Genomic DNA, 15,161 nt, shown 5'->3' with positions numbered 1-15,161 from the left:
CAGCTTATGGCCTAGTTATTTATATCTCACATCAATGCACATATTGGTAACTTATTACGCCTACGTTTCACCATCAATCTACACTGTAATTTGTAAAACCTATTCACAATATACACCACCAATTCACATATTAGCAATAGTATTTACATCTCATCAATCTACCGTATTATTTGCATTACTTGTTTACATCTCACACCATCAATTCACATATTAACAATAGTTCTTTACATTTCACATCATAAATCTACATCAATCAAATCAATTGTTTGCTACACTTACTGACATGTCACAACATCAAACCACATATCAGCAATAGCCAGTCATTCCAATTTAATTTACAACTTTCCAAATAAGACTTAGATCAAGTTTCTCCTGCCTTTCCTGTCTCTGTCTACATGCTCCTGGGGAGACTCCCAGAGCGTCCGGGAGACTAGGGATGTCTGAATCATTTAATTTTGTTATTTAGTCTAGTCTTAGTACCCCACAGCAACCTCATAACTTTGACCGACCAAAGCAACATTGGATTGGGGGTGAAGAGCGCGAGCCAATGGAAAAATCCAGGCTGCCAGTTCTCACTATCACGAGGGAGGTTTGCTAACACTCCATGCGCAAAGATATGTTAGCGGGCATCCATTAAATTAGCTAACTCAATTTTCTGATATTTACCTAAAAGCTAAAAACACAGAAAACTTTTTTTTTTGTCTGACTTTTACTCAACTTAGAAATAGAATATTAGAAGAACATCATCAGAGGGTCTACCATTGGCAATTCATAATAGTCATAATCGACATTGACTTTAGGCGTATTAAAGTATGGTCTATAGTTACTGGATTTATCTAGATCTGTTACTATTAATAAGATTTAATTGACACAAAATGTGGTCATTCATATATATACACAAACATTTTATATATGCATACACTCAAGGGCACTTCAGCCCAACACCACCCCACGTTACCCGAACTACATGTCTTTGAACTGTGGGGTTAACCAGAGCTGACACAGGGAGAACACGCAAACTCCACACAGAAAGGCCCCCACCAGCCGCTGGGCTCAAACCCAGAACCTTCTTGCAGTGCGAACCACTCCATCCCCCTGCTGCGCAAGTTAATAAATTTTAAAGCCTCCCCGTCGGGGAATCGAACCCCGGTCTTCCGCGTGACAGGCGGAGATACTGTCCACTATACTAACGAGGATGACTCAATAGCTCTCATTTATCAATAAAAAATGTGGTATGGAAAGCACTTACTGCTGGGGTCAACAGCGCTCCTGTCAATAATCAAACTCCAGCTGATGTTTTCATATTTAATTTATAGGCCTACATCCGTGATATTGGACAGATCACACAGCACTCAACTGTTCCTTTTCAAAATTCAACACCCCCCACCCCGCTTGCTTATCTATCTATCTATCTATCTATCGATCGATCGATCGATCGATCTTTCTTTCAAAAAAGCTCGTTGGTCAGACATTTCTCTGCCTGTGTGCAATGGCTAATAAAGCTGTAAAGGTGTAAGAGATTGGCCCAGGCCACCTTACCCTATACCAGCTTTCTGCACCTCCAATCCAGTGTCACTAACCTGATCCAGTGTTTAGTGCAGCTCAGGTTTCTCTTTATTGACGCATAAATCTTTCGCTTTTTACTAAAGATTTCTGTGGAGAGAAATGTTAATGAGCTTAGTATATTTTTGTAGGCTTTGCTCTGGAAGAGCTGAACATTTTTAGTCAACGAATGTTAGAACTATTGATCTTTTTGCATGAAAGCATCTCCCACACGCTCCAAAAGGCGATGTCTCTCTTCAAAAGGATCCAGCTGTTGGGGGCGGAGTCTAGCTGTGTTTACCTTCCTGGAATTTAATATGTGGAAGTGGTATATTTAAAGCCATTAGCTGCAGTAAGTTATCGTTTCTCTGCATTTCAATCAGGGTCAAGTGTAGTATTTATTCTAATCAATTTGATTTGTTCTTTAAACGAGAGCGTTATATCAAGCAGATTTTTTTTAAGTAAGGAGCTAGGATAGGAGTTTGCTCTTTCGGCTCCATATACCAATCTGATATTGTAGCATGTCGTATGGTCTAGGAAATAAGTTTTTTTTTTTTTCTTATTTAACGCGGTTTTTAAATGAAATTGAAAAAAGGGTTTTTTTTTAGAGAATAAAAAATAGGAATTTGGTCCTTTTATTTTGTACTCTCATATGGTATTATAATAGATTTAGGAATGGTTACTTTATTTTAAAAAAGAAAGAATAAGACTCAAAAGACTCGTATGTCAGAATGCTGTTCATAGATTTTAGCTCAGCATTCAACACAATCATTCCTCAGCAGCTCATTCACAAACTGGACCAGCTGGGACTCAACACCTCCCTGTGCAACTGGCTGCTGGACTTCCTGACGGGGAGACCACATACGGTACATGTTCGCCTTATGTGGTAACCTCGCATGATTTATTGTACACAGCTAATTACATTTTATACATGCATACGCTGTCTTTTGTTGGCAACGGTCGGGCAGAATAGCAGCGTGAATCCCTTAGTCAGGGGCGGTCCTGGGGGCTGCCTTCCCCCCCAAAAAAAGGTCCCCTCAAAAAAAAACCACGAAAAAAAAAAAAAAACAAGACGGGCGTGTGTGTGTGTGTGTGTGTGAACATTTTGGATGGGGAAGCCCAATATACCCTTTTCACTGACGTCACCGGAAACCGGAAGTAAACAAACCCTGCGCCATATTGGAAGACCAACAAACTCGTGATTAGGCGGAAATAACGGCAGCGCGCGGAATTTAAACCCACGAGGCACTTGATTCATCATAAACCTACAATGGTAAACTTTTGTGCTGTGTTAGGGTTCTAACAAAGCTGATGGGAAAGGTGAAAAGAAGTCTTTCTACAGAATACCAGCTGTGATTGAGACACAAGCAAACCAAGGAGCTTTCTGCCAGGAGACAGAGAATAAGTGCATTACTGAGTGTCTCTGAGCAAAGGAGAGCCTGAACGTTGCAACCTCCCTATTGGCTGTTTATTGGCTGTTTGTAAAAATGTATCAATTGTTGCCCTTCCCACGGGAATCATCGCGGGCTCGAGAGACGAGACCTGACGAGTTAGTTCGTTGGTAGCAGAACAAAATGTCTGGACACAAATCGGGTTTTCAGAAAAGGAAAGAAAATAAACGGAGGGTCGAAAATACAAAAAAGGAGGCAGAAAATGCAAAACGAGTTTTAAGGTAGGACAAATGGTTAGTTTTCTGAGGCAGCCCGCCGTGGCTGCCTGCAGGCTTATTTATTATAGCCCATTTAGTTAAAATAGTTGATATAAAATGTTTATAGTTATAGTTATGTGATGGTTGTCCTGATTTAGACTGGTGTTTTTTTTGGGGGGGGGTGCGCGATGTTGCACCCGGGTCCAGATTAGGGCAGAATCGGCCCTGGCTACATTTCAGGTGTAGTTTGTTTTATGAATGTATGTACTTGCATAGATGTGTACTTGGTCTTCCAATATGGCACTTAACAAAATCTCGCGGCGCGGTGACGTCATGCGGTAGCCCTCTATACCAAAGTTGCGCAGGTGACGTCATCAGTGTGTGTGTGTGTGTGTGCCTAACTTGTCGTAGCCCCATAATATGCACAATCCCGCCAGCGGAACGTTGTACTAGTCATCAAAAAGACTTTACTACCATAGTACTACACTACTATGACATTACACAGAGTCTTAAGTAATACATTACGACTTGATCATTGCCATTCTGGTAACAGCAAATTTATAACGGGCCGTGTCCGCGACGTACAACACACAACGAGAAATGTTTAAACGACCATGTAAAGCTGTTAACATTCTGTTGGCTAATACAGAGCCCAATGCGGGGGGGGGCACGAGCGTGGGCGCAAAAAAAAAAACCGGTCCCCCCAAAAAAAGTCCCCCCCCAAAAAAAACCCCGAAAAAAAAGACGGGCGGGGGGGGCGCCAGCAGGGGGTTTCGCCCGGGGAGTAAATCACTCTAGGATCGCCACTGCCCTTAGTATAAGCTCTAGGTTTTGCCTTTGGTCTGCATGTTAGCGAGTTAGGGACCCATCTGCATGACACGTGACTTCAGTCCGCTAGTCCCCCCCCCCACACACACATGGACATCACTCCGCTCAGAGACGGACTCTGCTCTCGGGTTTGCAGATGGTGCGCCACTGGTCAGTTTTATAGAGATCTTGCAGTCACGTGACCGGAAAGTACACAACCGCCATCGTGTCGGTCAAAAACACAGCTGAATACTGCTGCACTCATGTACAGAATGGATCAATTTCAACCGACGGACTACACGGCTCATTTTTCTAATGAACAGATAACTAGATATATGTCTAAAATAAACGATTACAGATTTGTGACCCTTATGGCTTTCCGGACGGAGTTTTCACGACCGGATTTTGAACTGCCAGCTGAATACCCGGACCTGTATGATTACCTCATCAACTTTCCCTCACTGTTCAGTGGTGAAGCACTGCGTGCTTATAAATCTCTGGACAGTTATCTTTACAGAAATTCAGGATTTGTCAGCGACTCAGATGTGGCATCTTGTAAACAAGAAAATGATCCTCACTGGATGGGTAAGTCCAGCCGATTATAGAATAGAATAAGGTAATTCCAAATCGTCCGTGTTGTTTACATGGATCTGGCGTTGGAGAGGTAGAGGCTTGGCAGTGGAGATTTGACTGGCTGTTTTCTGAGCTTAGTCAGCAGGCCGGCTCTGCCTGCAGCCTCGCTTTTGCTTCGGCTCCTGGCGCTGCCTCCTTCGCTTTGCTTCCGATAACAATCCACGGAGACCCCGCTGGTCTCGCAATCTGGTCTCGTCCGGAATGTTTTTTTTTTTCTCGTCCGGAAGGTTGTGCATGCGATGGAAATCGCTACAAACCGTCATTTTCTGCTGGAAACCAATGTCCAGTAAGTCCATACGGTTGTAGTGGATATTGAAGTCCGGTACAGACGAACAACATGCAAAAATACACACAAAAAACAAAAACCATGCACAGGTAGGGAGAGCTTGTAGCTACAGCCGTTGTAGTAGAATTGTATATAGTAGGGTTTTCCAGAAGATAAGGTAGAAGTAAAAGTAGAAGTAGAACCAGAAGTAGAAGTAGAAGGCGGAATATGGCGTTTGACCGACACGATGGCATCCGTCACAATCTGGATCGGCTGTGACGTCACATGCAAGATCTCTATAGTAGGCCTATATATAGTGAGTGTTGTGTTCGTGCCTTATTACAAGTAATTGTTCTTAAGCTAAATGGTAAATTCCTAGACTAATTTTTGTGCTTACAGCATGCTAAGCGGAGATTTAGCAATCAGCATTGGGCGGTGTAATGTTATATCTGGTGCATTTCTTTCCTCGGTTTGGCGAAATCCAATTGGAATGTTAATATCTTCGAATGTCCCATGTTGACAAACCAGAGCCATTCTGTGATTACCTAAATCAAACATGTCAATATCACGTTGAGAGCGAATGAAGCCAGTTCATGGCGAAACTTCTTCAGCGTCCTTGACCACGCTTTGGTCGTTTTCGGTCTGAACATACAATTGATTGTTTTGAGTAACTGTACGTGTACACCAGAAACGACCAAAGCGACCAAGTAGCTGAGGTCGTTGAAGAAGTTTCGCCATGAATTCGCTCTGGACGTGATATTGACATGTTTGATTTAGCTAATCACAGAACGGCTCTGGCTTGTCAGCCTGGGACATTCGAAGATATGAACATTCCAATTGGTTTTCGCTGAACCGTGTCATAGTTCATTACATAATATTAACTGACTTTTAACTTCTGAAATTCGCTCTGGTCGCCCATTTCGCTTCGCCCCCGGCGAATTCGCTTTGGTCGCTGAGTTCGCCGGCTCTCCAGAGAGAAATAATAACTTCCATTGCTTTGGTCGTTTCTGGTGTACAGTAATGCGGCTATATTCCGACTTACAGACATGCTGTATGTGTCAAGTGTTAATTGGATACTTTCCCCAAACAATAATTCTGCCTGGTTAAAAATCCGATAGGGTGACTTTGCACTATTCTCCGCCCAATATATGGCTTGCATGTTTTGAAAAAGATGGTAAATTAGTGTCTAAAATGAGTTGTTGAAAATAAACTGCTTTGCTCACAACAGGAATATGGATGTCATGGAAAAATTAGACAGTGTGGCCATCAACATCTTAAAAGGTAAGAATGATAATGCTTGAATGTAAATTAAGTTAATGTGGTGTTGCTTTACTCATCTGTGTACCTGCTAATTTCATTTAAAATTAATGTTCATTACAATTATAGCTCTGTATGTTAAAACATGAGTTGTGTTTACCCACTTTTTTTGCAATAAAATGCCTAGGTTCTTGATGAGCTGCGACGAATAGTTGCGAAGGACAACATGCACTATGTGAAAGAGCTGAGGGAGCGTTGGGCAGACTTCAGAACCAAACTCACCTTTTATGGCGTCTACAAGAAGGCACTGAAGCCCCCGCTGGGACTTCCTGCTGGTAAGGGTTTGGAATCCTTCTGAAATGGCCAATTTCATGATGATGGCTTGTCACTGTTTATTGTTGAGTAATTGTGAGTAATTCAAATTACTTCCCCCCCCCGTAGATGAGCAAGCCATCTAATCATCTCACTGCCAGCTATGTTCCCTTCCGGTTACCCCGCACCAAAGAAGATGGCATCTCTATCAGAGGCACTCATTCATGTTCTACCGGTAAATAAAATTTATTCCATAACCTTCTGCAACTTTCTATTTGTTATTTCTATTTGCAGGTTTGAGTTAATCCAGTATGTGTCTGGAGGAGGCTGGATTTAAGTAATACTGTGTGTTAATGTTCAGCCCACAGAGGACCCAGGCGTATACCTAAGAAGACGGCCACTCGCCACACCGTTTGTCCTAGTGGGAGAGGGAGACTGCTTTTTCTGCGCTGGAAATGCTCCTGTCACATCATTCCCTAGGAGCAGTCTTGGGGAATCCGTCCTATACATCATGGCGTACTACTACACTTTTCATATGACGTACCCGAAATGTGTGGCATCTGTTCTTTCGATCCTTCAGACCGAGGTCTTGGGTGATAAGATTCATGAGAAAGACCAAACCACGGCCTTTAAATGTGCCAAAGCTGACTGGTAGGCCCAGCGCTCGAAACTAACGGTGTCCCGATGTCCCGGGGACCATAAAAAATGTCATCGGGACACAAAATTATCATATCTGGGACAATCCCGGGACAATGGAAAAAAATAGATCTAGAGACGACAATTCCCCCGGGGGAAATCGTGAGAGTGATGCAGTGCGCGTAGCAGTCACAGTTGCCGGAGCTGAGCTGGACTGTATTTTTGTCTCTCTCTGCTCAGCGCGCGGGTGGGGGAGGGGCACACAAAAAGGGCAGCTTTCCGTCAGTGCGCTCCCTCCAAACAACGGGGGTTTACACGAAAACGGAAGGAGATATTCACAAATTTATTTCACATTGAGTGCCACAAGGGTCTCCTGAACACACTGATGTACTGTTTTTGTCTGTAGTGTAAAAATTGAGGTCACTAGAGCGAGTTAAAAACGAGTGGCTTTTCTGATTTAACAGTCAAAGCGCAGCCACGTTTATAATGGCAGACTATGGGGCTGCGCGCCTGCCCTCTCCTCACTTTCAGGCTTCTCATTCAAAAACTGCAAGTCCTATCGTGTAGGTAGACACATTGTGTGAATCAGGACAAGTGTGACTACTACTTTTGAGAAAATTGTGTGTGTAGAGTGAAAATTGGGGCTGAAAACACAGTTTAAATGAGAAAGTTTGAGCTATTTTTCCAAGCTCTCTACACTCTAACTTAACGAGCTCCACTGGTGTGTAACGCAATAAACACCCATTATAAAGCCGGAATTTCTCCAGGAACCCACATGGTGTTTGAGCCGGGACTGAGCCAAAAGTATAGAACCTAGCAAAAAGTTGAATGCCAGATCCAGAAGTTTCTCTACGTTTTAAAGTTTGAATCATGTCTCTAGGTGAAAGCATGCCAGAGCAGCGGATGTTTGAAAATGTGTGTAGTTTTTCAAATAATTCCATAGAAATGAATGGGAAATTTATCTAGGTCAAAGAAAATGAAATTAAGCACTGTAAATAATGTAAATGATTTCTATGACTAAAGGTTACAATAAAAAAAAAACTTGGATTACATTGCTTTGTTTGCACTTATATGATATGACACTTTTATCCAAAGTGACTTTACGGTTTTTTACAGTGTTACAGTCCCTGTAGCAATGTTGGGGGGTAGGTGCCTTGCTCAAGGGCATTGCATCTATTGATGGTATGGCTGATGGCTTTCAAAACATCTCTGAATGGGGCAACAGGTATATTACATAAAAATGGATAACGGTAATGGTGAAAATGATAAGTTGGGCTTATAAATGCCAACAGATATTCAAGGTACAAATAGATGAAATGAACATAAAAGGGGTCTTATTTTCAACTAAAGTGTACTGCAGATGTAGTGAGTTGAAACATTTTCTGAATGAGCTAGTTGGCCCCTTTAAATAAATGGGTATCTATTCATACAGTGAGATCGCCAAAGTTTAATAAACTGAAAATGCAATAACTGTAATTTTGAAGTAGATGATGTATAGGACATGTGTCACTTGTGTTTTGTGACTTATTGTAAAAATTATATAAAAGGTTCAAAATCGCATAGTTACAAATATAATAGTAACTTCATATGATAATATTAACCACTGGTTATTTCAGAGAGGAAAAAAATGGGGACACTATTGCTTCCATTCGGGACAATACAACACAGAATTCGGGACCACTGGGGGACACAAAGAAAAAAAGTTAATTTCGAGCCCTGGGTAGGCCTTTCTTAGCTAGTGCATGTGAGTGAGGTGTGCGTGCCTGAGACATTCATTGTGTGAAACAGAACAAAGTTTTATTTTTGTGTTCATTGAAGGCCCTCTTCTAATTCCTTGCTGCCCCATAGCCTGCTATGCCTCTCATGCCAACTTGTGTTTTGCAGCATTTTGTTGATATAATAAAAATAAAAATGCAGATCTGAAGTTCTTGTCCAGTCTATTTTTCCCCTACATTCATCACACCTAAACAGGAAATTTATTCTAGCTAAGAAAAACCAATTTGTTTTGAGCCTTTAAATAAGCTGGAATCAAGCACATTTGCCTTGTTTTTAAGCCTATTAAATTCTAATTTTGAGCAATATTTGCTCAGATGAAATTGGTTTCTAAGCAATAATTACTGAAAATCAGAAGAAATGGCTTATAATAAGAGAGAAAATCTTAACAAGTAAAATAAAAACTAGCTTTTTATGCTTAATTTAAGATTTTTGGTATGCTTACTACTTGCATATTTTTTTCTTGTTTTAAGAAATCTTACCAAGTCCCATTATCTTGCTGCACTGGCAGATTATTTTGCTTAAAATAAGTGATTTCCCCCCTAAAACACTATATATTTTTCTTATTTTTTAGAGGGCATTTTTTGCAGTGCTGGGCCTCAAATACAGAAGCAATGGCACTTAGGCATGTGTCCCCAGGGTAGGCATGCAGCGTTGGTGGTATAGTGGCTGGCATAGCTGCCTTCCCGGCCAGGTGAGGGGCATAATGGACTGTAAGAAGGGGGGAAGAAAAGAAAAAAGAAAAATAAGAAAATGGGGGAAAGAAAGGGGAAAAGAAGAGAAAAAGAGGAAAAAATAGTGTCAAGTGTCTTGTCCCCTTTCTCCACCCCTGACCCAATGTTGGTGTACAGTTGCACTCCTGGTGGATCCTGGATGCAGGCAAGGTGTTTCTGCTGTATCTCCCACACTCGAGGCATGCTCTTGTGATTGATGAGGTGCAGTCCAGTGCTGTCCACCAGCTGCCACATGGAGTCAAGCAGACTTTTGATGAGTGCACGGGTCTCTTCTACCCCTCGGGTTCTCCTGCGGCAGTGCCTCGCTAGCTCACTTGTGCTGATGGTTGCCAACACCTGAGCATCTGTTGGCTCATAGCCAGGATGTTTCTTCTTCAGCTCTGCCTGCTTGGCCTCCTTCAGATGACAGATATCCTGCTTGTCCCACTCAAAAATTGTGCTTGACAATTTAGAACAGAACGTACCATACAGTGGATGGTGTTCTGTGGTGAGACCGTCAGCGAACCGCCTCATGAAGTGGAACACATCCAAATGCACAGTGGAGGTCCACGGCCGAAACCATCCTTGGCATGCACTTCCTCAAACCACAGGGGCAGGGGATGGAAGGCTGGTGGCGGTGCACAAACATCCTGGGGCTGGCTGATGCAGGATTTCTTGTGTAGCTGACAATCTGTTAAATAATCAGAACATCTCCTTGCCCACTCCTCGCCTGCAATAGCTGTCTTCTGGAAAACATTGGAGTAAAAAGATCACCAGCTAGCAGAGGATGGTTTCGATCCATCGGCCTCTGGGTTATGGGCCCAGCACGCTCCCGCTGCGCCACTCTGCTGACCTCACATGCCAGGTGGGACTCAAACCCACAGTCCCTGGCTTAGGAGACCAGTGCCTTATCCATTAGGCTACTGGGGCTCTGCCATGAGCGGAAGAAAAAGGGCAGCCACTCAAAAATAGCTAGGCTCGTTCCTCGGCCGTCTCTCATCTCCGTGACAGAAACTTCTTTTGTGTTTGCTCAGTTTGAAATAATTTGCTGGGTCTGCACCAAAGTCAAACGCTTGCAACGTCCGGCTTTAATGTCAGCACGTCCTCATTCCAGTCACAAATTGCTCACAAGGCATTTTACCCCGACTTAAGTAAGTAGACTTTTCTTTGGAAGCATGTACACTGCCAGTCGTAGCCAAGCAATTTTACACTGGAAAGCACAGCTTTGTACTGAATTTACATAGGCCGCATAATGTTGCGGTGGTTAGCAGTGTCAACTCACACCGAGCAGGGTCTGGGCTTGAGCCTAGTGGGTGACCGGCAGCCTTTATGCCTGGAGCATGCATGCTCTCTTCGTGCCTGTGAGGATTGGCACCGGGTGCTCCGGGTTCCTGCCCCAGTCCCTAGACCTAGAGAAGGTCAAGCGAAGACTCTGAATAGCCCAGAGGTGTTAATGTGTCTGGGTTACCCCTGAGATAGCTCATGGGTACAGAAAATGAACGACTGTATGTGTACAATTCAGGGCACTTGATTAATTACATTTTATGTCTTGTGCTTAAGAAGAACATGTGGAAAAAAGTTAGAAAACCATGAAATCACTCTGATTTTTCCTGATTCACTGACCAGGATCTTTGCTACCCAAAGAGCTCTGATCTGTGAGTCGTACACATGGGTAACATACTGTGACAACAATTGGTAGATGCGGTGGGCCTTATTTCACTCCCATAATGCCTATTTGCCTGTCTGCGTGATACAAAGCACTGACCAATGGCAAACTAGTGACAGAGCACTGAAAATCAGGCCTCCTGATGGACAATTTTCGAGGCCAGCCACCAAATTTCTAGTAAGACAGATGACGTTTATTGCCTCTGCTGGGAATTTTGGGAAGAAAAGTGGCTAGAAAGAGCAGCGGGCTGTGTCGGCGTCTGGGCTCTGGGCCCAGCGCGCTTCCGGTGTGCCACTCTGCACACCCCACACGGGTCTCGAACCCACAATCACTGGGTCACGGAAAACGTTGGAGTAAAATTTGGCAGACTCGACAGAAGATGGTTTCGATCCATCAACCTCCGGGCCCGGCACACTCCCGCTGCTGACCTCTCACTTTCTGTGGGTCTGGAGCCTGCAATAGCTGCCTTCTGGAAAACGTTGGAGTAAAAAGATCATCAGCTAGCAGAGGATGGTTTCGATCCATCGGCCTCTGGGTTATGGGCCCAGCACGCTCCCGCTGCGCCACTCTGCTGACCTCAAACCCCCGGTGGGACTCGAACCCATAGTCCCTGGCTTAGGAGACCACTGCCTTATCCATTAGGCCACTGGGGCTCTGTCACAACAGGACGAAAAAGGGCAGCCACTCAAAAATAGCTAGGTTCGTTCCTCGGCCGTCTCTCATCTCTGCGACAGAAACTTCTTTTGTGTTTGCTCAGTTTGAAATAATTTGCTGGGTCTGCCCCAAAGTCAAACGCTTGCAACGTAATGACATTTCAGTATTATGGGTAGACCATAATATTGGTCTCACGGTAAAATAGCTCGTGCTATTTTACCGTTAGACCATTCACTATACACTATGTGTATAGTGATTGGTCGAACGGTAAAATAGCATGAGCACTCGAGAACTTTTTTGATATGTTGGAAGGTTATAATTTTACTTGGCAACAGAATGTATCTGAATTCTGATTGGTTGTTGTTACGAACAATAGTGACGCGTGCTGTGCACTGCATCACTAATAATAACTAGAGACAACAGTTCCCCTGGGGGAACTGTGAGAGTGATGCAGCGCGCTTAGCCAGGTTTTGTGAAGACACGCCAAAGGGCGGGCGAACGGTTCAAAAGCTACAAGCAGAAAGTGTATATTATTGCCCTTCTGTTGTGTCCTTGAGCCCAGAGCGGAGGGAGGGACAGGGTTCTGCTGAAGCGCACATAGTGTTCTGGTCGAGGGAAATTGAGTAAAATGTGTTTCTTCAATTCAGAACATGCTTAAAAAAAGTTTTCAAAAGAGAGGCGGAGGAACCAAACATTTCTGATCAAGATGGCGGAGGCTGTTTTGCTGATTCCGTGAAAATGTTTGATTTGATTAAAAGGTGTCTGGGCCGCGAACAATGTCCACATCACCATCGGGTTGTTGTTGTTTACATGTGTCATGTTACAGGAACTTGGTCAGGGCTCTGCAGGTCTTAACTGAAGCGCTTCAAATTCAGGGTTAGCGGGCTGCTAAAGTTTGCAGGCACTTCACAAACAAGACTCGGTGCAATATTAGCCAACATTAGCACAATCTGATATGATTTAATAATGTCTTTGTGACCTTAATGAACTCCAGTTTTTGTCGGATTGTTATTTACAGGCCACATAAACTTAGAAAACAGTCATATTCGCATGTTGTCGTTTTTACACACTGAATCCGAACTGTTGTTAACTGATTCATTTTACAAGCTAATCTAACACTACATTCCTCAAGGACAGTTTGCTCGCGAGCAGCCGCTCACTGCACTGCAACCGCACTTGCTAATTGACATGGGCTTGCTGTTTTCGTGACTACGCCCCCAGAGTGAATATTCATGAGCGAATTGGGCGTGGTGTTTCGCCCAATGGAAACCTACAGTAACCCTTTGTGTCCCGCGCATGGGGCGGGATTTTTTTCTTCAATCAGAAATATTAGTAGGGACACGCCCATACCACCCACACCCAATTCTACACCTGTGTTGTTGAACATGGAGAAAACCAGAAAATAAGGAAAAAGTTAGGGCAGGTAAAATAAAGATTTTTTTCTTTCTTTTCTAAAATAAGGTAACTATTCCTAAATCCACTATAATACCACATGAACATATAGAATAAAAGAACCAAATTCCTATTTTAACTCACTACTCTAAAAAACCCATTCATCAATTTCATTTAAAAAGAGTGTGTTAAATAAAGAAAAAAATACTTTTTTTTGAACAAAGGTACCATTCCTGGAGGTACTATAACATCATGTTGATGGCTGTAGCCAAAAGAACAAGCCCCTATTCCAACCAACCATTCTAAAAAAAAATTCGCTTGATATAATATCCTTATTTAGAGAACATATCAGATATTAAACTGATAAGAACACCTACTACACTTGATCTTAACCAAAAGGCTGAGAAGTGATAATTTACTGCAGTCAATAGCTTTAAATATACCACTTCCAAATATTAAAATCCAGAAAGGTAAACACAGGTAGACTCCGCCACCAACAGCTGGATCATTTTGAAGAGAGACATCGGCTTGTGGGGTGTGTGAGAGAGGCGAGTGCTTCAACGCAAAAAGATCAATAGTTCTAACATTTGTTGACCAAAAATGTTCAGCTCCGTCAGAGCAAAGCCTGCAAAAATATGTTGAACTCATTAACATTTCTCTCCACAGAAATCTTTAGTAAAAGGCAAAAGATTCATGCGTCAATGAAGAGAAACCTGATCTACACTTAACACTGGATCAGGTTAGTGACACTGGATTGGAGGTGCAGAAAGCTGGTATAGGGTAAGGTGGCCTGGGCCAATCTCTCACACCTTTACAGCTTTGCTAGCGATTGCACACAGGCAGAGAAATGTCTGACCAACAAACTTTTTTGAAAGAAAGAAAGAAAGATAGATCGATCGATAGATAGATAAGCAAGCGGGGTGGGGGGTGATGAATTTTGAAAAGGAACAGTTGAGTGCTGTGTGATCTGTCCAATATCACGGAAGTAGGCCTATAAATTAAATATGAAAACATCAGCTGGAGTTTGATTATTGCCAGGAACGCTGTTGACCACAGCAGTAAGTGCTTTCCATACCACATTTTCCTGCCTTCCTGTGATGCTACTATTCAGGCTGCCAAATAGAAATAATTTATTCCATCGGATTTGTGATGTTAAAGCTTCTATTCTGAGGGCAGATAAGTTTCTCTTCTTGACCATATTACACCTCTCCATGTCGTAAAGTCAAGGAGCAACGCCTCTAAACCGATAATATTTAGGATTGTGATATTTAAATGACAATGGTTTTCACCCTCAACATTTATCAATGCCCAATCATTCTTACGCTGTGATTGGCAAGATACAAACGTTTCATGAATCACACATGAACCCTGTCATATGGTGATTTCTACACTTTGATCTACTCTGGTTTCTACGTTAGATTGATAAATGAGGGTTATTGTGTCATCCTCGTTAGTATAGTGGACAGTATCTCTGCCTGTCACGCAGAAGACAGGGGTTTAATTTCCTGACAGGGAGACTTTAAAAATGTATTAACTTGGGCAGCAGGGGGATGTAGTGGTTCACACTGTCGCCTCACAGCAAGAAGGTTCTGGGTTTGAGCCCAGCGGCTGGTGGGGGCCTTTCTGTGTGGAGTTTGCGTGTTCTCCCTGTGTCAGCTCTGGTTAACCCCACGGTTCAAAGACATGTGGTTGGGTTAACATGGGGTGGCTTTGGGCTGAAGTGCCCTTGAGCATATGTATATATACCTGTATATATATATATATATAAATGATTCACCACATTTCGTGTCAATTAAATCTTATTAATAGTAACAGATCTAGATAAATCCAGTGACTATAGACCATACTTTAATATGCCTAAAG

The 15,161-nt window shown here is 42.9% G+C and overlaps 6 non-coding genes across 6 annotated transcripts; 2 read left to right on the top strand and 4 right to left on the bottom strand.

Annotated features, from left to right (window-relative positions):
- Positions 1 to 1,124: 1,124 nt before the first annotated feature.
- Positions 1,125 to 1,196, bottom strand: trnad-guc (transfer RNA aspartic acid (anticodon GUC)). The gene has a single exon. It is a non-coding gene; the product is annotated as a tRNA-Asp (tRNA).
- Positions 1,197 to 1,598: 402 nt separating this feature from the next.
- On the top strand, positions 1,599 to 1,713 carry LOC132895720 (U5 spliceosomal RNA). Its single transcript, XR_009655816.1, has one exon. It is a non-coding gene; the product is annotated as a U5 spliceosomal RNA (small nuclear RNA).
- Positions 1,714 to 1,901: 188 nt separating this feature from the next.
- LOC132898540 (U2 spliceosomal RNA) lies at positions 1,902 to 2,084 on the top strand. The gene has a single exon (XR_009656550.1). It is a non-coding gene; the product is annotated as a U2 spliceosomal RNA (small nuclear RNA).
- An 8,280-nt stretch (positions 2,085 to 10,364) lies between these two features.
- On the bottom strand, positions 10,365 to 10,436 carry trnam-cau (transfer RNA methionine (anticodon CAU)). Its single transcript has one exon. It is a non-coding gene; the product is annotated as a tRNA-Met (tRNA).
- A 3,081-nt stretch (positions 10,437 to 13,517) lies between these two features.
- Positions 13,518 to 13,710, bottom strand: LOC132897605 (U2 spliceosomal RNA). The gene has a single exon (XR_009656348.1). It is a non-coding gene; the product is annotated as a U2 spliceosomal RNA (small nuclear RNA).
- Positions 13,711 to 13,904: 194 nt separating this feature from the next.
- Positions 13,905 to 14,019, bottom strand: LOC132895757 (U5 spliceosomal RNA). Its single transcript, XR_009655829.1, has one exon. It is a non-coding gene; the product is annotated as a U5 spliceosomal RNA (small nuclear RNA).
- Positions 14,020 to 15,161: the final 1,142 nt, after the last annotated feature.

This window comes from Neoarius graeffei, chromosome 1 (assembly GCF_027579695.1).
Source record: "Neoarius graeffei isolate fNeoGra1 chromosome 1, fNeoGra1.pri, whole genome shotgun sequence".
Classification (NCBI taxonomy): Eukaryota; Metazoa; Chordata; class Actinopteri; order Siluriformes; family Ariidae; genus Neoarius; species Neoarius graeffei.
This window is presented reverse-complemented; position numbering and strand designations above follow the sequence as displayed.